At 42.7% G+C, this 24,494-nt stretch overlaps 1 protein-coding gene and 1 long non-coding RNA gene across 3 annotated transcripts in view; one reads left to right on the forward strand and one right to left on the reverse strand.

Annotated features, from left to right (window-relative positions):
* NALF1 (NALCN channel auxiliary factor 1) overlaps positions 1 to 24,494 on the reverse strand; it is a 614,124-nt gene that overhangs the window by 461,050 nt on the left and 128,580 nt on the right. The window lies entirely within an intron of this gene.
* LOC129624759 (uncharacterized) lies at positions 15,247 to 16,556 on the forward strand. Its single transcript, XR_008701156.1, has 3 exons — positions 15,247 to 15,372; positions 16,016 to 16,049; positions 16,215 to 16,556. It is a non-coding gene; the product is annotated as an uncharacterized LOC129624759 (long non-coding RNA).

Consider the following 24,494-nt stretch of genomic DNA (forward strand, 5'->3'; position numbering starts at 1 on the left):
CCCTTCTCCAGCAGATCTTCCTGACCTAGGAATCGAACCCTCTTCTCCTGCAATGGCAGGTGGATTCTTCACGACTGAGCCACTTGGGAAGCCCTTATGGTAGTGTGTTTACCTTATTTTTCTACTACACTATAAGCAACTTGAGAGAACAGGCCGTATCCTGTTCATCACTGTGATATTCTTACGGGATAAGAGAGTGCCCTGCTGGCAGCAGACAGGCGGAAGTGCTTCTAGAGCTGAAGGCAGCACGCCGGTGCAATGCTGCACCAAACGCGTACCCTCCTTTTACAGGGCTCCTTTCAACCTAGTGTGAGATACATGCATTCATGAAGGGAAAAGTCCAGAGAAATGTCCATGAGTGTATCAAATGCCTTTCTCATCATCTTGGGGGAATCTATGCTCTAGGAGGGTTTGTATGGAGGATTTTGTAAAAAGAAGAAAAAATATCTTATGGATCTATGACAAAACCCAGATGTTCAACAGAAGTTTCAAACAATATTCTCAAGAATACTCCTAAATACTACTTAATATGGAAACAGGTGGGGAGACAGGCTTTAAAAAAAAAAAAAAAAGCATGCTTTTGCTATAACTATCAATCTTTGTTTACACCCAATTAGTTAATAAGAAACATGTTTGGTACCAAGAATACTTTTATTGAAAACAGTGCCTTGTATAAGACACCTTTAGTTGGATTTCAAAGCAAGAGAAACAGGCCTTTTACATGGACTGATACAAAAAGTCCCCAGCCAGAATAAACAAACAGGACCCTAATTTTTTCAATCCTTCCATACCAAAATATTAAAAACTCTTTGAATTTTACCTCAATTAAACTACCTTAATCTGTACACACCTTAATAAAGTTATATTTTAATCCTATATTAAACTCACATTCTATAACTTGTACCTTGATTAGGTAATAAGGATCTAAAAACAAAACAAAACAAAATGTCCAAAAGGAATGGTGACCACATTAAACTCAGCCATTTACATTTGAATTTGGAGAAGTTCTGAAGCCTGCATTCTCCCTCTTTCTGCTCTCTCCTGATAGAGATATTAATAAAGAGTGACAGTCCCCAAAAAGGAGGAAAAAACCAGAAGGAATGAACCCTAAAAAACAAACAGATGGTAATAACAGCAATAAAACAGAGGCTGGGGCATACACAGTCTAAAAAATATGTCAGATGTGAGCCATAAACACACAGAAGTCCTCAGCTCCTGAATTACGCTGAGCTCCAGGATGAAGTATTAAGGCCTTGAGAGCCTTAGAAATTAATTCTGAAGGTTATTTTTCAAGATTTGATTAACCAGTAGGAGAAACAACACAACGCGGAACAGAGGTAGGGACGCAGGGACGTGAAATACAAAAAGCCTCTTCCGCATCCCCGGCTTTATTGCGGGGAGAAGGAGTCTTGCCAGATGGTGGACTGCTATACTTGTAATTTTACTGTGGCATGCGCTAGGAGGATAAAAAAAAAAAAATGAAAGCACTGAAAATGTCACCCAGTGCGAAAGGCTTGTATGAAAAGGTACAGAGCTTCCTTTCAGCAAAAAAAAAAAAAAAGTCTACCAAAGCTTTCTCAAATCATTGCCTCATAACTGCTGCAGTGGTTTGATTCCTTCCATTCAAAAGACGGTCTCTCGTCTGTGATCAAAGCTAAGCCGCAAACCGAACAGACAGGGAGGCCTGAGGTCCCCCCGGGTCTCGTCTCCACTGGCGACGGGCCGCGTCCGGACGATCACCGGGACCGAGGCGGAGGCCCATGCGCTTGCTTCCGCGCGGAGCCGGGCCGCAGGGTCCCTGCAGGAGGGCCTCCCCGACCCCCATCCGTGTGCCGGGCGGACCACAGCACAGAGGGGGCCGCCGTGCGGGGCAGCACCCGACGCTGCCCAGAAATGGCAGTCTCCGATGTCTTTTTTAATTTAATTACGTTCTTCTATTAATAATTTCCTTGTTCCTTCAGAAAGCAGAACGTTACAGAATATGGATTACCCTTGGAGGGAGACGAACACAAACAAATGGCTTTCACTCTCTCAGAGCTCAACAACATAATTGGACCTTGTTCCTTCCTTAATTCACTCCGTGACTTTTTTTTCCTTCCCTATTGTCTTTTAAGGACGCTAATATTTTTCTATTGAATACAATGATGTAAACAGGTATGATAAGAGTGATGCTTATGGTTTGCTTACTGCTGGGCACCGTGGCAGTGCCTGAATAAATGGCCCTGGATGAACCTCACAGTGGGACTGTATGGTAGACAGTTATTACCCACATTCTCTAGACCCGGCAACTCAGGGGTAAAGAAATCAAACACGTCACCTGAGGTCACACACTCGACTGACGAATGGACCGCATCAGCCAGTGTTCATAAAACTTCTGCTGTCAGAATCTTACCCCAATTTCTCATCTCAGTCCCTGATTACTTAGTAGACAATAGACTATGGAGGTAGATCAGACCAGATCAGATCAGTCACTCAGTCATGTCCGACTCTTTGCGACCCCATGAATCGCAGCACACCAGGCCTCCCTGTCCATCACCAACTCCCGGAGTTCACTCAGACTCACATCCATCGAGTCAGTGATGCCATCCAGCCATCTCATCCTCTGTCGTCACCTTCTCCTCTTGCCCCCAATCCCTCCCAGCATCAGAGTCTTTTCCAATGAGTCAACTCTTCGCATGAGGTGGCCAAAGTACTGGAGTCTCAGCTTTAGCATCATTCCTTCCAAAGAAATCCCAGGGCTGATCTCCTTCAGAATGCACTGGTTGGATCTCCTTGCAGTCCAAGGGACTCTCAAGAGTCTTCTCCAACACCACAGTTCAAAAGCATCAATTCTTTGGCGCTCAGCCTTCTTCACAGTCCAACTCTCACATCCATATATGACCACAGGAAAAACCATAGCCTTGACTAGACGAACCTTTGTTGGCAAACTAATGTCTCTGCTTTTGAATATGCTATCTAGGTTGGTCATAACTATCCTTCCAAGGAGTAAGCGTCTTTTAATTTCATGGCTGCAGTCACCGTCTGCAGTGATTTTGGAGCCCAGAAAAATAAAGACTGACACTGTTTCCACTGTTTCCCCATCTATTTCTAATGCAGTACTTGGATGCAATCTCAAAAATGACAGAATGATCTCTGTTCGTTTCCAAGGCAAACCATTCACTATCACAGTAATCCAAGTCTATGCCCCAACCAGTAACACTGAAGAAGCTGAAGTTGAATGGTTCTATGAAGACCTACAAGACCTTTTAGAACTAACACCCAAAAAAGATGTCCTTTTCATTATAGAGGACTGGGATGCAAAAGTAGGAAGTCAAGAAACACCTGAAGTAACAGGCAAATTTGGCCTTGGAATACGGAATGAAGCAGGGCAAAGGCTAATAGAGTTTTGCCAAGAAAATGCACTGGTCATAACAAACACCCTCTTCCAACAACACAAGAGAAGACTCTATACATGGACGTCACCAGATGGTCAACACTGAAATCAGATTGATTATATTCTTTGCAGCCAAAGATGGAGAAGCTCTATACAGTCAGCAAACACAAGACCAGGAGCTGACTTTGGCTCAGACCATGAACTCCTTATTGCCAAATTCAGACTTAAATTGAAGAAAGTAGGGAAAACCACTAGACCATTCAGGTATGACCTAAATCAAATCCCTTATGATTATACAGTGGAAGTGAGAAATAGACTTAAGGGCCTAGATCTGATAGACAGAGTGCCTGATGAGCTATGGAATGAGGTTCATAACATTGTACAGGAGACAGAGATCAAGACCATCCCCATGGAAAAGAAATGCAAAAAAGCAAAATGGCTGTCTGGGGAGGCCTTACAAATAGCTGTGAAAAGAAGAGAAGCGAAAAGCAAAGGAGAATAGGAAAGATATAAACATCTGAATGCAGTGTTCCAAAGAATAGCAAGAAGAGATAAGAAAGCCTTCCTCAGCAATCAATGCAAAGAAATAGAGGAAAACAACAGAATGGGAAAGACTAGAGATCTCTTCAAGAAAATCAGAGATACCAAAGGAACATTTCATGCAAACATGGGCTCGATAAAGGACAGAAATGGTATGGACCTCACAGAAGCAGAAGATATTAAGAAGAGATGGCCAGAATACCCAGAAGAACTGTACAAAAAAGATCTTCACGACCCAGATAATCACGATGGTGTGATCACTGACCTAGAGCCAGACATCCTGGAATGTGAAGTCAAGTGGGCCTTAGAAAGCATCACTAGGAACAAAGCTAGTGGAGGTGATAGAATTCCACTTGAGCTATTCCAAATCCTGAGAGATGATGCTGTGAAAGTGCTGCACTCAATATGCTAACAAATTTGGAAAATTCAGCAGTGGCCACAGGACTGGAAAAGGTAAGTTTTCATTCCAATCCCAAAGAAAGGCAATGCCAAAGAATGCTCAAACTACCACACAATTGCACTCGTCTCACACGCTAGTAAAGTAATGCTCAAAATTCTCCAAGCCAGGCTTCAGCAATATGTGAACCGTGAACTTCCTGATGTTCAAGCCGGTTTTAGAAAAGGCAGAGGAACCAGAGATCAAATTGCCAACATCTGCTGGATCATGGAAAAAGCAAGAGAGTTCCAGAAAAACATCTATTTCTGCTTTATTGACTATGCCAAAGCCTTTGACTGTGTGGATCACAATCAACTGTGGAAAATTCTGAAAGAGATGGAAATACCAGACCACCTGATCTGCCTCTTGAGAAATTTGTATGCAGATCAGGAAGCAACAGTTAGAACTGGCCATGGAACAACAGACTGGTTCCAAATAGGAAAAGGAATACATCAAGGCTGTATATTGTCACCCTGTTTATTTAACTTATATGCAGAGTACATCATGAGAAACGCTGGACTGGAAGAAACACAAGCTGGAATCAAGATTGCCAGGAGAAATATCAATAACCTCAGATATGCAGATGACACCACCCTTATGGCAGAAAGTGAAGAGGAACTCAAAAGCCTCTTGATGAAGGTGAAACTGGAGAGTGAAAAAGTTGGCTTAAAGCTCAACATTCAGAAAACGAAGATCATGGCATCTGGTCCCATCACTTCATGGGAAATAGATGGGGAAACAGTCAAACAGTGTCAGACTATGGAGGTAAGAGCATGATAAAATAGAGTTTAAATTAACCAGCATATACAATATGTATGTTATATATTTATCAGTAATTTTTCTGTATCTATGTTTTTAATGAAAGGGTCAAATGGGAGCATGACCCTAAACCATCCTACAAGCGTAGAAACAAGATACTTGAATTTTTTAAAAATTACCTAATGGGTAGTAGGCTATAGAGACTAAAGGAGAAAAGCACTGTGAAATAACTATGTGAAAACAATCAAAATGAAGAGGGAGAGAGAGGCAGAAAAGGATATAGGAAAAGATCTCATATGTGGGTTAGAAGCCCTAGACAAGGGACCCTGTCTCAGCTTTTACGACCAGTGGGGCCTGTGACAAATGACTTCAAGTCTATGGATTTAAGTTGACTTTATGTGAGAAATAATCACTGAAGCTTTTAATATGCAGCTTTTCATTCTGTGATTAAAATTTTAACATAAAGAATCTACTTCATGGCGAACATTCCATTTAAGGTGATCATAAGACATGATGATGAGTAAGTCTGTGTAAAGCTTACAGGCAACAGCTGTCCTTCAGTTGTCCTCCAGGGCTGTCCGCTGGCTCATTTTCCTAGAGTCTTCCACCACAAGAGCAGATCCCCTGAAACTGCTCTAAACCACTCATTCACAAGTTTGGGCAGTTCCTTAACCTGCATAGAACGCTGACCTCTCTTGTGTACCCTGCTCTGCTTTGATAACCCCAGTGTACCCCCTATGATTTTGACATAGAAGTGTCTGTATCAATATTATTTCCTACTTCAAATTCCAAGATTCCAGGGATGGGATGGTGTCCATTGCAACATCCGCTGCTTTGGGCACTTGTGCCGGAAAGACTTTCATTTTTAAAAGATGTCTCAAAAACTAACCAAGGTCTTCGATATGGAGGAGCTTCTTCCACAGGTCCTTCACCATGGGCTTCCCCGGTGGCTCAGCGTCAAAGAATCTGCCTGCCAATGCAGGAGACCTGGGTTTAATCCTTGGGTGGGGAAGATCCCCTGGAGTAGGGAAGGGCTACCCACTTCAGTATTCTTGCCTGAAGAATCCCATGGACAGAGGAGCCTGGCGGGCTACAGTCCATGGGGTCGCAAAGACTCAGACACGACTGAGCGACTAACACACACACACACGCACACCTCCAGTTGTGGCCACAGACAATTAGTTAAGGTCCACAGAAAGTAAGTGTTTTGGAACTTTTTATAATGATGCAATAATTCACGGCATTCCTGTGTCTAATCAAGGGAGACGACAGTTGAACAAGAGTATCTCCTAGTTGGAGTGTTTCAGAACTCAGTGATAAGTTGTGTGTGGCACATGAGAGCTTTGTACACCCCCGGAGGTTATGATGTACTAGGAAGAGCGCAGCCATCAGGACAGACAGCGTGCAAAGCACTGTCTACAGCACACGTTCCTGCCTCAGAGACCTCTAGAGACTTTGCCTCCCCACTGTGGTTGGCCACACTGACTGGATTAAAAGCTTCCTCTGAAGTTTTTAAATGAAAACAATAGCTCAAAAGATTGCCATACAGTGCTTTCCTGCAAGGGGACAGAATTTTTTTTTTTCCCTGCAATTACAAGTATTGCTCCAAAGAAAAGAAAGTAAATCGATCAGTGTAAGGGATATGGCACACTAGCTGTTTCTTCTGATGCTGCTTTATCAAAGTTTGCTAAGTTCAATGACTGGAACACAGTTAACTTTGGGAAGACTGATGTTAACAGTATAAATTAGGCTGTCCATTGCAGGCAGTAATTGAAACCCATTTATGTCACCCTTCAAGGCAACATTAATTTCCCACTTTCCCCTATCAATGCTTCCATCAAGACCATTCAGATGTTCTCAAAGGTATCAGACTCATTTGCACTTCTTAGCTGGAGTTATTACCAAGGATAAAACAGTGCTGAAAGGTTCAAAATTCACTGGAGTCTTTGCATTTGGAAAAGAGAACTTTCAATCACTCTGGAACACTGCTCCCTGATTTCAGCCAGGTGTAAAATTAACCCCAGAAGATAGCATCATAGCATATTCCTTTTCACTGCGTGTACTTTCCTCCTTTCCCTCCTAATCTCCTCAATATAACAAAGGGCCACGGCTTGATATGGGGGAGAAACTCTGCACTTGAGTTACAGATCAGGTGTTTGGTCAACTCACTTTCACTTCCTGGGCAGGCAGGTTACACATTTTAAAAATATCTCCTTCTTGGGAATTCCCTGGAAGTCCAGTGTTTAGGATTCTGTGCTTCCAATGCAGGGGACGGAGGTTCAATCCCTGGTTGGAGGACTAAGATCCTATACGCCGAGTGATGTGGCCAAAAAATAAAAAACAAAGACACAAAAATCCCTCCTTTTCAAAAGTGGGATACGCAGTGGCTTGCCTGGCTGAAGACAGGACTTGTGATGGTCTTTAAACACCAATTTGTTTTCAGATGAAATCTCTTTAATGGCTGATTGGACCTTATGTGGGTTGCACATCTCAGCAGAGAGCATGGTGAACGCTGAGTCTGGTAGGAAAGGAGTTCAGCTGCTAACTCCAGAAGTGACGGTGGCGGTGGAGGAGCAGTAAAGAAAAACACATTTTACAGCTTTATGGTTGTTTTAATGCTGGGGGGAGAGACTGGTTCTAGAAAAGTAAGAGAGCCAAAGTGAAAGCATTAATCGCTCAGCTGTGTCTGACTCTTTGCGATCTCATACACTGTAGCCCACCAGGTTCCTCTGTCCATGGGATTTTCCAGGCAAGAATACTGGAGTGAATTGCCATTCCCTTCTCCAAGGGATCTTCCCGAACCAGGAATTGAACCTGGGTCTCCTGCATTACAGGCAGATTCTTTATTATCTGATCCACCAGGGAAACCAAGAGGGACAAGGCCATGCTGAATAAAAATGTTGAACTTGGAAGAATCAAAATCACTGAAATCTCAGAATTGGGTGGAAGATTCAAGACCATCTACTCCAATGGCAATGGCACCCCACTCCAGTACTCTTGCCTGGAAAATCCCATGGACGGAGGAGCCTGGAAGGCTGCAGTCCATGGGATCGCTAAGGTTCGGACACAACTGAGCGACTTCACTTTCACTTTTCACTTTCACGCATTGGAGAAGGAAATGGCAACCCACTCCAGTGCTCTTGCCTGGAGAATCCCAGAGACAGGGGAGCCTGGTGGGCTGCCATCTATGGGGTTGCACAGAGTCAGACACGACTGAAGTGACTTAGCAGCAGCAGCAACTCCAACTGCATATCCTGCTGGAAACTGCTCCCCAATCCTCTGCAGTGTCTGCCAAGCTCACATGTCATCCCTGGTCCCCTCTGTGAGCTCAATTCTTCTTTGTGAGCCAATAAGATGTCTGTGTACCCTCTGCTCATTAATTCTGGTTGTATCTACTGGAAACAAAGATCAACAAAATTCCTCTTCCAGCCGACAACCACAGAGCTGTGTGAAGCAGTCTGCCATGCTCTCCAGAGTCCATCCAATATATGCTTCAGCTACAAAATTCCCCAAGTGCAGTGCCCTGACCAGCAGTATAAGCATCATCTTCAAATTTACTAGAAAGGCAAACCTCAGGTCTCACCATAAATGCCTACTGAGTCAGAAATGCTGGAGTTGGAGGCTAGCCCACACCAGTCTCACAAACTCCCCAGGTGATCCTGCGGCACATGAGGGCTGGAGAACTAGAAAACCGCCCAAAAGGAAGGAGGGGAGAACCCAGGAAGGAGGAAGGTGTTCCTGGAGGCAACTGACAGACACTGGAAGCTGGGGCCAGGGCCCAGGGCACAGCAGTTATAACCAAGAGCTGACGAGGGTGGGAGAAGGGGCTACACCCAGACGAAAAAGGACTGAGTCTCAATGAGAAAAAAAGGAATCTTCTGCCTTCATCATCTTTCAAGTTGCTGAACGCATGGGGAGGGGGGTGAAGTGATGCCCTCATGCCTCACCTTCTCTTGCTTCCAAACCTCCAATCATGACTGTTGGCACCCAAAGTAAGTGAGGGGGATGACACACACCTCCCAGCCCCGGGCAGGTCCTCAGTAACTGTCACTGCTGATACCACTTTTCAGGCTGCCAATTTTCTTTTTCTTTTAATCAAAATGATTTTGAAAGAGCCATCTATGTCTACCTCCTCACACCTACTCTCTTTACTACTTGAAATCTGGACAACTATCTACAGACATTACCAATAACTTCTTACTTTGCAGGTTAACAAGGTTCCTAGACATTTCTAATGTTTGACTCACTGAGCACTTTCATCTCTGTGAATATTCTCTCCGTTGCTTCAGCATGGCCTTGTTCCATTTGCCCAGTGCTCCCATCTCTGCCCCTAGACTCTATGTCTGCAGTCTCCTTTTTTCTCATTTCCCATAAATGTAAACATTTACCATTCTTTCTTCTTTTATGGTGATAGGGTCATGCTTATCACTTGACTTGATAGTTGACTATCACTTTTTTTTTTTTTTTTTAATTTTATTTTATTTTTAAACTTTACATAACTGTATTAGATTTGCCAAATATCAAAATGAATCCGCCACAGGTATACATGTGTTCCCCATCCTGAACCCTCCTCCCTCCTCCCTCCCCATTCCATCCCTCTGGGTCGTCCCAGTGCACCAGCCCCAAGCATCCAGTATCGTGCATCGAACCTGGACTGGCATCTCATTTCATACATGATATTTTACATGTTTCAATGCCATTCTCCCAAATCTTCCCACCCTCTCCCTCTCCCACAGAGTCCATAAGACTGTTCTATACATCAGTGTCTCTTTTGCTGTCTCGTACACAGGGTTATTGTTACCATCTTTCTAAATTCCATATATATGCGTTAGTATACTGTATTGGTGTTTTTCTTTCTGGCTTACTTCACTCTGTATAATAGGCTCCAGTTTCATCCACCTCATTAGAACTGATTCAAATGTATTCTTTTTAATGGCTGAATAATACTCCATTGTGTATATGTACCACAGCTTTCTTATCCATTCATCTGCTGATGGACATCTAGGTTGCTTCCATGTCCTGGCTATTATAAACAGTGCTGCGATGAACATTGGGGTACTCGTGTCTCTTTCCCTTCTGGTTTTCTCAGTGTGTATGCCCAGCAGTGGGATTGCTGGATCATAAGGCATGTCTATTTCCAGTTTTTTAAGGAATCTCCACACTGTTCTCCATAGTGGCTGTACTAGTTTGCATTCCCACCAACAGTGTAAGAGGGTTCCCTTTTCTCCACACCCTCTCCAGCATTTATTACTTGTAGACTTTTGGATCGCAGCCATTCTGACTGGTGTGAAATGGTACCTCATAGTGGTTTTGATTTGCATTTCTCTGATAATGAGTGATGTTGAGCATCTTTTCATGTGTTTGTTAGCCATCTGGATGTCTTCTTTGGAGAAATGTCTATTTAGTTCTTTGGCCCATTTTTTGATTGGGTCATTTATTTTTCTGGAGTTGAGTTGCAGGAGTTGCTTGTATATTCTCGAGATTAGTTGTTTGTCAGTTGCTTCATTTGCTATTATCTTCTCCCATTCTGAAGGCTGTCTTTTCACCTTGCTAATAGTTTCCTTTGATGTGCAGAAGCTTTTAAGGTTAATTAGGTCCCATTTGTTTATTTTTGCTTTTATTTCCAATATTCTGGGAGGTGGGTCATAGAGGATCCTGCTGTGATGTATGTCAGAGAGTGTTTTGCCTATGTTCTCCTCTAGGAGTTTTATAGTTTCTGGTCTTACATTTAGATCTTTAATCCATTTTGAGTTTATTTTTGTGTATGGTGTTAGAAAGTGTTCTAGTTTCATTCTTTTACAAGTGGTTGACCAGAGTTCCCAGCACCACTTGTTAAAGAGATTGTCTTTAATCCATTGTATATTCTTGCCTCCTTTGTCGAAGATAAGGTGTCCATATGTGCGTGGATTTATCTCTGGGCTTTCTATTTTGTTCCATTGATCTATATTTCTGTCTTTGTGCCAGTACCATACTGTCTTGATAACTGTGGCTTTGTAGTAGAGCCTGAAGTCAGGTAGGTTGATTCCTCCAGTTCCATTCTTCTTTCTCAAGATCGCTTTGGCTATTCGAGGTTTTTTGTTTTTCCATACAAATTGTGAAATTATTTGTTCTAGCTCTGTGAAGAATGCTGTTGGTAGCTTGATAGGGATTGCATTGAATCTATAGATTGCTTTGGGTAGTATACTCATTTTCACTATATTGATTCTTCCAATCCATGAACATGGTATATTTCTCCATCTGTTAGTGTCCTCTTTGATTTCTTTCACCAGTGTTTTATAGTTTTCTATATATAGGTCTTTAGATTCTTTAGGTAGATATATTCCTAAGTATTTTATTCTTTCTGTTGCAATGGTGAATGGAATTGTTTCCTTAATTTCTCTTTCTGTTTTCTCATTATTAGTGTATAGGAATGCAAGGGATTTCTGTGTGTTGATTTTGTATCCTGCAACTTTACTATAGTCATTGATTAGTTCTAGTAATTTTCTGGTGGAGTCTTTAGGGTTTTCTATGTAGAGGATCATGTCATCTGCAAACAGTGAGAGCTTTACTTCTTCTTTTCCAATTTGGATTCCTTTTATTTCTTTTTCTGCTCTGATTGCTGTGGCCAAAACTTCCAAAACTATGTTGAATAGTAATGGTGAAAGTGGGCACCCTTGTCTTGTTCCTGACTTTAGAGGAAATGCTTTCAATTTTTCACCATTGAGGATAATGTTTGCTGTGGGTTTGTCATATATAGCTTTGATTATGTTGAGGTATGTTCCTTCTATTCCTGCTTTTTGGAGAGTTTTGATCATAAATGGATGTTGAATTTTGTCAAAGGCTTTCTCTGCATCTATTGAGATAATCATATGGTTTTTATTTTTCAATTTGTTAATGTGGTGTATTACATTGATTGATTTGCGGATATTGAAGAATCCTTGCATCCCTGGGATAAAGCCCACTTGGTCATGGTGTATGATCTTTTTAATGTGTTGTTGGATTCTGATTGCTAGAATTTTGTTAAGGATTTTTGCATCTATGTTCATCAGTGATATTGGCCTGTAGTTTTCTTTTTTTGTGGGATCTTTGTCAGGTTTTGGTATTAGGGTGACGGTGGCCTCATAGAATGAGTTTGGAAGTTTACCATCCTCTGCAATTTTCTGGAAGAGTTTGAGCAGGATAGGTGTTAGCTCTTCTCTAAATTTTTGGTAGAATTCAGGTGTGAAGCTGTCTGGACCTGGGCTTTTGTTTGCTGGAAGATTTTTGATTACAGTTTCAATTTCCGTGCTTGTGATGGGTCTGTTAAGATTTTCTATTTCTTCCTGATCGAGTTTTGGAAAGTTGTACTTTTCTAAGAATTTGTCCATTTCTTCCTCGTTGTCCATTTTATTGGCATATAATTGTTGATAGTAGTCTCTTATGATCCTTTGTATTTCTGTGTTGTCTGTTGTGATCTCTCCATTTTCATTTCTAATTTTATTGATTTGATTTTTCTCCCTTTGTTTCTTGATGAGTCTGGCTAATGGTTTGTCAATTTTATTTATCCTTTCAAAGAACCAGCTTTTGGTTTTGTTGATTTTTGCTATGGTCTCTTTTGTTTCTTTTGCATTTATTTCTGCTCTAATTTTTAAGATTTCTTTCCTTCTACTAACCCTGGGGTTCTTCATTTCTTCCTTTTCTAGTTGCTTTAGGTGTAGAGTTAGGTTATTTATTTGACTTTTTTCTTGTTTCTTGACTATCACTTTTTAAAGAAATTTCTAGATTTCTATTTACCATATCCTGATCTTTTCCTCTGTTCACTTTCGTAACAGCCATGGCTCCTGGGCATGTCAGGAGTCTAGTAATGCCTGCTGGAGTGGATTTTTAAGCTCTGCATTTGACCACCTTAAAGACTGCAGCAGCAAATTAGCCAAATCAGATGATGGCAGGAGCTCAGCTGGGGAAGCAGGGAGAGTTTGTTATTTTCCCAGCCATTACCCACCTGCCTGCACTGCAGCTCTAATCCATGTCCTTTTAATGACTGATCACTTTAGAGCAAAACCATGCTGTGCTGAGGGGAGTGATTCCTCCCACCTTCTGGGTAAACACAGGTTGAAACACATCTGTTTACACCAAAGGCTGCAGATCTGCTGGGTTGTTCCCCCACCCCCACCCCCATTCTGGGAGCCTGATCCAACACAGTTCTCTTTGTGGACAGTCAGATCTGAACTGGACACGGAGGTTACGGGAGGCGTTCTTTTCTAAGTCTGCTGTATCCACATGACTTCCATCCTTGCGGGCATCTCGTCATGTGCACGAGGCGACTGTTTCCTTGGAATCTGAGAACTGCGCTGTTTACTGTGAGACCGCATTCGTTTACAACTGATTTGCCATAGGATCTCAACACACATAGAAGAGTCTCTACTAGAACAATCCTAACATTCACTTCTGGAGCAGATATCCAGGACTGGGTTGCGAGTGCTCTGGCTATCAAACAGCAAACCGTAGGAGATAAAGCTAACACACGTGAGAGCCATGCAACTCCCCGGGGGCTGCTGCGCCCCAGGCACCGTGATGACGGTGGCGTTGCTGACGCCGCTGCCCCTGCCTGCCGGCCGGCTCCACCCATGAGCTGGAACCTTCAGCTTCCGCCAGCACCTAGGACTGAAGGGACACAGTCCTCCTCATCGCAGCCCGGAAGCCCGGAGGCCCTTTTAGAGACCAAGCGGCCCCGGCAGGCTGAGTCCATCCTACGGACTTCTGGCTTTTCGATGCTAGACTGCATTTCAAATAGAGACGGTTTCATAATTTGAGTTCTGTGTGTTCTTGAAGAGACAAACAGAACTCGGCTCTCTGCAGTGTTCGGGTGAATCTGCCTTTCTCTCTCTCCACAGCACAGAGGAGCCCCAGCCCGGGGCCTAGCTGGCCCCACGCTGCAGGAGACTGCAGGCTGGCCTGTCCGTCCCTGTGCAGGGCTTTCCTACCCTGGGCTCTGCCCACGGCATCCACCAGCCACTCCTGGGACAGAGTCCAGACGCCTCTCTCCCTGGAGGGATGGACGTTGGGGACGGTCTCCATCCACATTTCTCCTTCTCCGTACACTCATCCCACTGCCTGGTGGTAGCAGAGAGAAGGCACAAAACCCTCCCTGCTCGCTCCTGCGAGAGGAGCCCGCAGCCACATGGGCTTCCGACTGCGGGTCCACGGCCAGCCGTCAGATACACTCCTACCCCAGCTGCTAGAACGTGCAAAAACCACCACAGTATTGTAAAGTCATTAGCTTCCAATTAAAATAAAGAAATTAATTTTTAAAAAAACTTTCTCAAACTACATGCGAATTCACAAGGCTTTTGGCGTGCTGTTTATCCCCCACACCGTGGCTAATGAGAAATGAAAGAAGTCACCGCTGAGGGCTTTGTTTTCAACCTTGCAGATTTAAAGCCCTTATACAGTCACACAGAAGCATTCAGCAGGTAATGGAAGAAAAACACTGGTGGAATTATAGGTATACCATGACTTAACCCGGAGAAGGCAATGGCACCCCACTCCAGTACTCTTGCCTGGAAAATCCCATGGACAGAGGAGCCTGGTGGGCCGCAATCCATGGGGTTGCTACAAGTCGGACACAACTGAGCGACTTCACTTTCACTTCTCACTCTCATGCATTGGAGAAGGAAATGGCAACTCCAGTGTCCTTGCCTGGAGAATCCCAGGGATGGGGGAGCCTGGTGGGCTGCTGTCTATGGGGTTGCACAGAGTTGGACAGGACTGAAGCGACTTAGCAGCAGCAGCAGCAGCATTACTTAACCAGAGAGAGGGAGACAGACGGACGGAGACAGAGATAGAAGAGCAACCGAGGAAGAAAGGAAAGGAGAGAAGGAGTCAGGGGGGTGAAGACAGAGAGGGAGAGAGAGCATTAAAGAACTCATCCCCTGGTCTTGGCACGCAGTGAGGGATGACGTCCACATCCCTCCTGTAGTCAGAGGGCCCAGGCGGAGACAGCCAGGAGACACAGTCTCTGAAGTGAATGATGATTTGACAGTTTACATTCTAGGAGGTAGGAGATGGTCCAGCACATCCTTCCTGCTCCACCACCTGACCTCAGTGTTCCAGAGCCCGGGGGCAGAGGTAGAGCCCCCAGACTCAGGACCAAGGCTGTGAGGCTGTTCCTGAATAGTCTTTCCTGTGGAACCTGCCTGCAGCCCTGCCGGACACGGAGGTCTCCTCCAGATGTCTGCTGATGGCCCTAAGAGCAGAGCCTGGGAGAAAGGCTCTGCGTGCAGAGAGACCTGATGTCAAACCTGGGGTATGTCTAGCCACATCCACAAGGCAGGTCACAAAACCTCCCTAATCCTTATTTCCATCTGGAAAACCGAAATAATAAGATACCTTTCCAAGGCTGCTGTAACCATATCAAATATTGCATTTAAAGCATTCAGTCTAGTCGGGTCAGACTGTTACAACCTGGGACAGATTCCAGCCTGCATGTCCCTCTTGGAAAACCATATTACTAAATATGGCTGCTCTGAGCGCATGCTTGATCCAACAGGGTAGCTATTAAAATGATCATGCAATTTAGGATTGTCTATGGCCACCTCATGCGAAGAGTTGACTCATTGGAAAAGACTCTGATGCTGGGAGGGATTGGGGTCAGGAGGAGAAGGGGACGACAGAGGATGAGATGGCTGGATGGCATCACTGACTTGATGGATGTGAGTCTCAGTGAACTCCGGGAGTTGGTGATGGACAGGGAGGCCTGGCATGCTGTGATTCATGGGGTTGCAAAGAGTCGGATACGACTGAGCGACTGATCTGATCTGATGCATGTATCCATCATAGATTTCCAATACTGAAAAAGAAAAAATGTGCAGGCCACCTAGTTAGAACTCATATCTACAGCTGGAGTTCCTTGTGCAATAATCCTGATGAATTATTGCATTCATTCATAGTATGGAGCCAATTTGCTGGGGACCCAAGAGGATGGTAAGTGTGAAATGAAGGTTCCCATTTATGTAAGTGCCCGGATATCTGGCTGCTTCTACGGGCCCTGACTCTCCAATACATCTAGCGTCCTGCAATTCCCACTGCAGTGTACTAGCTCAAAAAGTCCATTTTTTGTCATCCCTTTAAATACATTAAATTCCCTAGACATGTCCTGCATGCTGGAAAGACTGTAGCTGAGAAATTCCGAAAGATGGAAACACAGAACTTCAGAGACCCTCTGTACCTCCTGTGTGTGAGGCATTTCGCTGGCAGCTGTGGGGGAGCACAGACAACAAGAACGTCCGCTCTGCTCTATGAAACTGACATCCAGTGACCTGCGCTGACAACTTTCCGAATGTGGATCCTGCGGAAACCGAAACAATATCTTGGCAGCAGGATGGAAGTTAACACAAACCTACAAAACACAAGATTTTAAACTATGAAGAGAGTACTGCCTCTTCCTGGTGTCTAACACGGCGCAGCAGCTCCATGATAATAAAAGCACTTAAACACTTCTAATAGACCTCATGCAATCTCTTTAAACCCGAAGCTCTCATCTCTCCATAGAAACCAAAGCACTAACGTGAGAAGACATAAGCACCCTGATGTTCACTGCAGCACCATTTACAACAGCCAAGATATGGAAGCAACCTGAGTGTCGATGTATGGATGAATGGATAAAGAAGATGTATTTTTTTATACCACAAAATATTGTTCAGCGATTAGAAATGAAATCTTGCCTTTGATGACAATGTGGATGAACCTAAAGGCTGTTATTCCAAGTGAAATAAGTCAGGAAGAAAAAGACAAATATTATATGATTTCACTTATATGTGGAATCTAAAAATCAAAGCAAACAACAAACGTAAGACAGAAACAGTCTCATAAATACAGAGAACAAACCAATAGTTGCCAGAAGGGAGTGCAGAATGTGTGAGACAGGTGAACGGGACTAAGAGGTATTAACATCCTGTTATAAAATAAATAAGTCACAGGGACATAATGTACAGCAAAGTGAATATACTCATATTATTATAGTTATAATAGTATCATAATAACTTGGTAGGGAGACTGATGGTAATTATACTTATCATGATGAGTATTTCATAATGTATCGGAGAAGGCAATGGCAACCCACTCCAGTACTCCTGCCTGGAAAATCCCATGGACGGAGGGGCCTGGTGGGCTGCTACATCCTTACTTAACCAAATTAAACTACTTCTTATTCATCGTGCATTTGGCAGTGGTGTTCTCTTATCAAGTTTCTATCTCACTTTCCTTTTCATCCTTTTACGCCCCCAAGTTCAGTATGGTAATCTCTTACATTTGGTTTGAAATAATCTTTAAATATCTTGTACTTTCATTCACTTAGCAAATAAGTATTGGATGCCTCGTAAGTAACAGTTAGAAGAGAGACAATCTTTGTCATCACTGAACTGTGCACACACACACACACACACAAATGGACATGCACACACATCAACACATGCATATGTTTTGTGATAAGAATAAAGGGTGACACAAGACAATCTTAAGAACCTTAAACTGGACTGGACAACCACTGAGCCTGCCAGGTCTTAACCGCATGATCAAAGATAGATCAAATATGCAAATATATGAGGAAGGAAATGCATTTCCTTGAGTTACCGAATAGTGGTCAAAGCAAAAAGCACATTTTCGATATTTTCCAAATGGAAAACTCCAGAATTTTTTCTAGGGATTATACATGACAGCCTGCATTATAAACTGGGTTCTGAGTTGAAAGTGAAATAGCCCTAATGAAAGCATAGGAGGAAGTCACATTCAAAAGCTAAAGATTCATCATATTGCTGTTCCTTCAGTAGAGTGCCTGCTTCCATTTTGAACTCTACAAAACATTTCAACTCTCCTACTTACACAATGAAACTTTCAGATATCAAGCTTAAGGTCTCCCTCTGAAGTGCATTTCTGAATTGAAGTTTCATCTTTAATCATTTAATTATTTTCTGTCATGAAATACTATCCCAATTGCCTCTTCTCTGCAGCTCACATACATATCAGAAATAGCCAATCAATTAAGTGATTAATTAACTAAAATCATTAAGTATTAAGTACCATCTGCTTTGGAATTAAATCTGTTCACTTAGGATGTTCTTCATTAGCCCACCTGTCCTTACCTAAGTGCCCGCTCCCCATATTCTTGTAGCAAATGTTTCTACTTTGTAGGGAATCACTAGCTACTTAAACACGGGAGACTTACAGAATGACTTCCTGTCCGTAAGGAAGAGCTTGGGTTAGTCACGTATAGAAGTCAGAGGTATTCCAAATATGATTTTAAACAGACAGTGAAATTTCTACCTCAAGCAATAGAATAGTTCACCTGCATTATTTTTCTGATATATAATTTTAGGGCTTTAGGGCTTCCCTGATAGCTCAGTTGGTAAAGAATCCACCTGCAAAGCAGGAGACCCCACTTCAATTCCTGGGTCGGGAAGATCCTCTGGAGAAGGGAGAGGCTACCACTCCAGTATTTTTGGGCTTCCCTTGTGGCTCAGCTTGTAAAGAATCCGCCTGCAATGCAGGAGACCTGGGTTCGATCCCTGGGTTGGGAAGATCCCCTGGAGAAGGGAGAGGTTACCCACTCCAGTATTCTGGCCTGGAGAATCCCATGGACTGTACAGTCCAAAGGGTCACAAAAAGTAAGACACGACTGAGTGACTTTCACTTTCATTTTTACTTTATCATCCTTAGCTCTAGTTCACTGAGTCACTAAATACAAAACTAAAAACGTTCTCAATCACTCGGTGTTCTGATTAAATGATAACATTTATAAAATAAGGAAGATATAGGCTTTGATGTTAAAGTTACATTGTCTCTCTTCCCACCATACTTACCCTGACATCTCAAAATTCATTTCAAATCGTGTAGTGTCAATATATTTCTGACATACTGTGTTGGTCATTAGGGAAAGGAGCAATTAATTAAAAACCTTTAAACTTGCAGTTGGGCCTTCTTCTCCTAGGAGGCAGGATCCACACGTTCAGGTCCCGCTGCAAGGGACCTGAACATCTGTGGACTCTCCTTCCCTGGAGGGTCCTGGAAGCAAGTCTTAGAGAATACCAAGGGATGACTCTCTCTATATATATGGGGTCGCACAGAGTCGGACACAACTGGAGTGACTTAGCAGCTTAGCAGCATACTTGAAGTTGACGGGGGGCATTCAAAGCAGAGCAAAACACCTCTTCTCACGCTGGCCAGACCACTGTGCACGCAGTCAAGTGCGGTTAACGTACTTAACGTGCTGGCTCGGTTCCCACAGCTCTGTGCTAAATGCTTCCATAGTTACATGCTAAATGTGACTTTTTGGAGGGTGGGGAGGGATTTGTACTATTTAACTTTTGTTAAACAAGCCATAATTTGGCATGATGAAATTACAGAAAACAGGATGGCATGTATAAAGTTTTATATATTAAAAAAAAAATAAAACCATGACCAAAAATGTATCTAATTTGCATTTGCTTCCAATTAAGTTCTTCTCCATAAATTCAAATTATATTAAAAAATTTCTTTGTTGTTTGGAAAATATGAAGCTATGAATCAAATGGAGTTTTACCTTTTCTACAGATAAGACTGAAATATATTGACACTGATTCCCTTTTCTCTGACTGTGGAGCCAACAACCACACCTACCTATGACCTGCTGGAGAAGTAGGCATGTTCATCTGTCCAGATCTGCCACAGTCTTACTATTATCTGTTTAATTTCTATGGATGTTGAGGAAAAAGTTGGTCAAACATAAGTATAAGAAGGTTGGGTAAATAAGTAGAGTGAAACTGAAAAGAATGTCAATCTTATAATTTCAAGACAAAAATTCCACTTGAAGCAATTAAGCATTGAAGCAGAATTAGTTTAATGGCTTGATTTATTAAATTACCTATAACACATTTCCAAGTATCCAGTTGGGCTTCACAGACCGTTGTTTAAAATAAAGCAGACCCATATCTGGGTTGTCATTTTGTTTGTTTGTTTCCTTGTGCTCAGTCCAATTTTATTGGGCTTCAGAATATGTTTGCTATTTGGATCAGAAATTTATGCGGTTTTTTTAATATTTTATCTCTGATACATGTTCCCTGGTCAAAAAATTTTACTGTTTCATCTAACCGTCATATGACAGCCTGAACAGTTAAAATGCCCTTATATATTGTTGTATTTATCAATATTCCTTACCTATTCACTTGAATTTTATATTAGGATACATTTAAAGTTAAATTTTAAGTTGACTAGCTTAAGTTGCAAAATAAGGGATTCGTTTTCATTGAACAGATGGCTGCAAATTAATTTGCAAAGGCATGGGATCGCTTACAAAGAAGCACAGAAAAAACATGAAAATGTGAGACAGTTTAATGCACTTTTTAAAGGAAAAATGTAAGACTATTTTGTACTCCCAATTTCCAAAGAGTTGTGCCTCAGTTGATTTTCTTGTCTAAGAGGTGTTATTATCAAGGTTTGGCATTTTCTAATTTCAGTAATTCTTCATTTTTATTTTTCCAGGTTTGGAATCCACATCTGCTTCACTGTGTAACCTATATGTTCCTAAAATTTCAGCATGGCAGAGCATAAAATTGACCAGAAAAATACTTAAATGACACAAAAGACTTCCCATTGCATATTCTGAGGCACAGACTTGAGACCAGTGTGTCTTTTGCTAAAAAAAAAAAAAATAGAGCGAGCGAGTGCTTGCCATGCCAAATAAATAAATATGATAATATACATAAAGAAGCCAACTAAAATAAGTGTGTAAAACATTTCCTCTGAAAAGATTAAAATGGGTAAGATCCATTACACCCCTGTCTCTGACTTCCCATGGGTTGTTCCAGAAACTATTCATGAAGAACACTCTGGGTCTTGGCACTTCTCCTCAGAGTTCCAGGCTAAGCAACCCCTATCCGTGCCTTTAGGACCTGCATCATACTCAGTACTCTGTGGGTTTAGGAGCATCCCTGCAGACAGCAGGGCAAGACAAAAAGCGTCCATGAATGCAGCAGCAGCCATCCATTATAGCCCTTGCTTCTGGAACTAGTTCCTGCAATTTCTCCAGCTTCTGAAGCTGGAGAGGAAGAAGAATCCAGCAGGGAGGAAATGGCAGAAGACTATTTCCTCACTGAACTGCACTACCTGGTTTTAACGCGGGAAACCGGTCTCCTGTTCAGAAGTAGGCGCAGCAGAGAGGTCAGGTCCAAGGGCAAGGAAAAGGCCAGAGCGACAGAGGATAAGAGCCTCCTCCGAACAGGCCACAAGAAGAGGACACAGGGCCATGTGCCAGTTGAAAGACACTCTGACTAATCTCTTGAGATTAATAAATGGCCTACAAATGTTTGTTCATCATGACAGAGAATGCTGATTTAATGGACTCCTCTTAGGGGATGTGCAAGGCACCGACTACACGCTGCTTTGGTTCAGCAGGCAAACCCGAGTCTCACAGTCACTTGCATCTCTTTTGTATTGCAAAGATCTAAGGAGATTTTTACATTTTTAAATGGTTGTGTAGAAAAGCGCTACAAAAAAGAACATGTGAAAGAGACCATACATTGACTACAAAGCTAAAACCCAGATATTTATCGTCTTGCCCTTTACAGAAAAGTCTGCCAATCCTTGACCTAAGCATCTTACTTGGTCAACCATAAATCTCCTTTTCTGCCTTATCCTCATGGGATGCTATGTATGCTACATTACACTGCTCATTTTACAAATTAGTTTGAAATGAATCAGACTAATGAACTGTGCAGTTCCTCTGGCCACATACAGTTATACACAGGATGGACTTTGGGGACAGATGCCCAGAAGAACTGACTCAATCTCCCACAAGTACTGCGTGTTTACTCTGTGCAATGGAGTCAAAATGTATTGTTTTCTTGATCCATGAAGCTCTTGGTCAATACCGTAAAAGCCATCCCTGTTAATTATCAATAGCAAAATCTCTACAGTATCTGTCTTCTAAGCCTGCTACTAAAGTGGCTAAGGAAAGACCAAACACCTGTCTGTTTGGGGAAACATGAGAGAGGACACTCATCAAGTAGGATTCTACATACAGACATACTGTCGAGAATCTTCCCACTACTGTTTTGCCTTAAGTGATTTGTTTTCACAGAAGGCACAAGCGAGTTACTGAGAATACTGTTGACATACAGATGCTTTTCACACATTGTGCACATCACAGTGAGAGTCAGGCTCAGTGAACACTCTCCAACAGGAAGACTTGAGCCACGCTCACCATAGTTTCTTTTCATTTTTTACTATGACTGACATTAGCTGCTGAGATTTTTATTTTTGCTTTGTTTTTTTTTTTACCTTTAGCCATGTCATGAATTTAACTTGGGACTTTAATCTGCTTTAGTGTTTTCTCAGTATTTCTGTGTTTTGACTTAATTCACTGTCTGTAGTACAAAGTGAGTCTCTTACCAATTGTAGTGCTCCAATCTGCTACTTGCTCTTTCCTTAAAAGACATTCGGTGTTACTGTGCATGAACGTCCATTGCAAAAGTGACTTTTCATAAAGAAATCATTTTAATGAGTTTTTAATAAAAAGTCATACTTCTTCAACGTTTTCGGGTACTTAATATTATTACATAAAACCAGGCAAGCATCTCAGATGACTTGTCACCATTTTCCTTGTACTGTAAGTTAGTAAATGAGTAACAGAGTCTCAAGTGAGCGCTCCGGACACTGCAGGAACCAACCAGCGTGCCCTCTACAGGCTAACACGCACTGCAAGTCTTGTTTCAGAGTCTGTGTGCAATTAGGGACCCTGCAACTTATAAACTCTGTAAATTATCTCTGGGATTGCAGCCTCAGTCCAGTGATGAAGTGCTTTGCGTCACACACCACCTGTATGCTCATGGAATGTCCACCCCAGAGAGGGATGTGCATGCCACAAATGGTGGGAGAGCAGGACAGCTATTCCTACAGTATAAAATACAGGAACGGGTGTTACTAGGAAAGTACGTAACATTGTATATTGCCACGATCTTTCCTAGGAAGTGAGTATGATGACTAGCTTCACAGAAAACAAACTGGGGAAGGAATCTTTGTCTAAAAGTATAGAAGACATGGCATATCTTCCTAAGGAGATGATTCAAATTATTTCCCTGAGTACCTCTAAATAACACAACAATATCACTCTCAACAGGAGCTTCTATATCATCTGTGAATTCTCAATAAATGTCACAACTTGGGTGCAACTGCTAAGAAATGTGTTCTTGAAGATTCACATAATAATTTTTACTAAAGTTTAAAATTCCTAAAAACCCTTCTTTCCTGCTTTCCTCTGCCATATTGAATTCTCCAGAGGGCTAGCTATAGTAGATTGGGAAGGGCTACCCAGACTGGGCTTCCCTGGTGGCTCAGAGCGTAAAGCATCTGCCTGCAACCCGGGAGACCTGGGTTTGAACCCTGGGTTGGGAAGATCCTCTGGAGAAGGAAATGGCAACTCACTCCGGTACTGTTGCCTGGAAAATATTGCCTGGTCGCAGAGTTGGACACAACTGAGCAACTTCACTTTCACTTTTCACTTCTTTCATCTAGACTGTAGGAAGCTGTATGATAAGGGGAAACAAGGGAAAATAGGAATTGGGAATTTACTACTGCTGTAAACGGACTTACTGCTCCTAGGCTGACTCTTCCCGTGTTATCCTCACATTTGCTGACTCTTCCTTAGCTCCCTGGGAGCAGTCTCACTCATTCCACTTCACAAAGCTTTTCTGGACTCTTTCCCATAGATTTTGAGCACTGTACTTGGTGGCTCAGATGGTAAAGAATGCCTGCAATGCAGGAGACCTGGGTTTGATCCCAGGGTCAGGAAGATCCCCTGGAGAAGGAAATGGCAACCCACTCCAGTAATCTTGCCTGGAGAATGTCAAGGACAGAGAGGAGCCTGGTGGGCTCCCGTCCACGGGGTCGCAAAGAGTTGGACATGACTGAGCAACTAACAGTCATGTAAATTATGTAAAACAATATATAAAACATGCTATATTTTACACAGAATAACATGAAAAAATATATAAAAGTATACACACGGAATGTGTGAATAACATTTATCTTTCATATGCACAACACTGACGGTTGGCGCTGGCTTCAGCTCCACTTGGGTTTGTGCCTGCATGGTGTACATGTGCGCCGGTGAGTTTTACATGTGCAGGCAAGTGCTTTGAACACAATGAACACCTGAAAAGATGCATTAGGTATCTGCAAGCCCAAACACCCAGCCGCGGGGCAGCCTTACAGGAAGTCACGTCTGGACGTGCCCACCTCCCTCTCTTCCCCGCTAGAGCTGGGCCATGCCCCGAGTGCTACTGAACAGGCATCTTCTCTGCACAGGTTTTCAGAAGACGGCTGCAGGATTGCTCACCCGTGTATCCGGGGGCACAGCCGCCAGAAAAGCGCGAGCAGTCTCTCCTAAGTCTCACAGGG

The sequence above is a fragment of the Bubalus kerabau genome, chromosome 12 (assembly GCF_029407905.1).
Source record: "Bubalus kerabau isolate K-KA32 ecotype Philippines breed swamp buffalo chromosome 12, PCC_UOA_SB_1v2, whole genome shotgun sequence".
Classification (NCBI taxonomy): domain Eukaryota; kingdom Metazoa; phylum Chordata; class Mammalia; order Artiodactyla; family Bovidae; genus Bubalus; species Bubalus kerabau.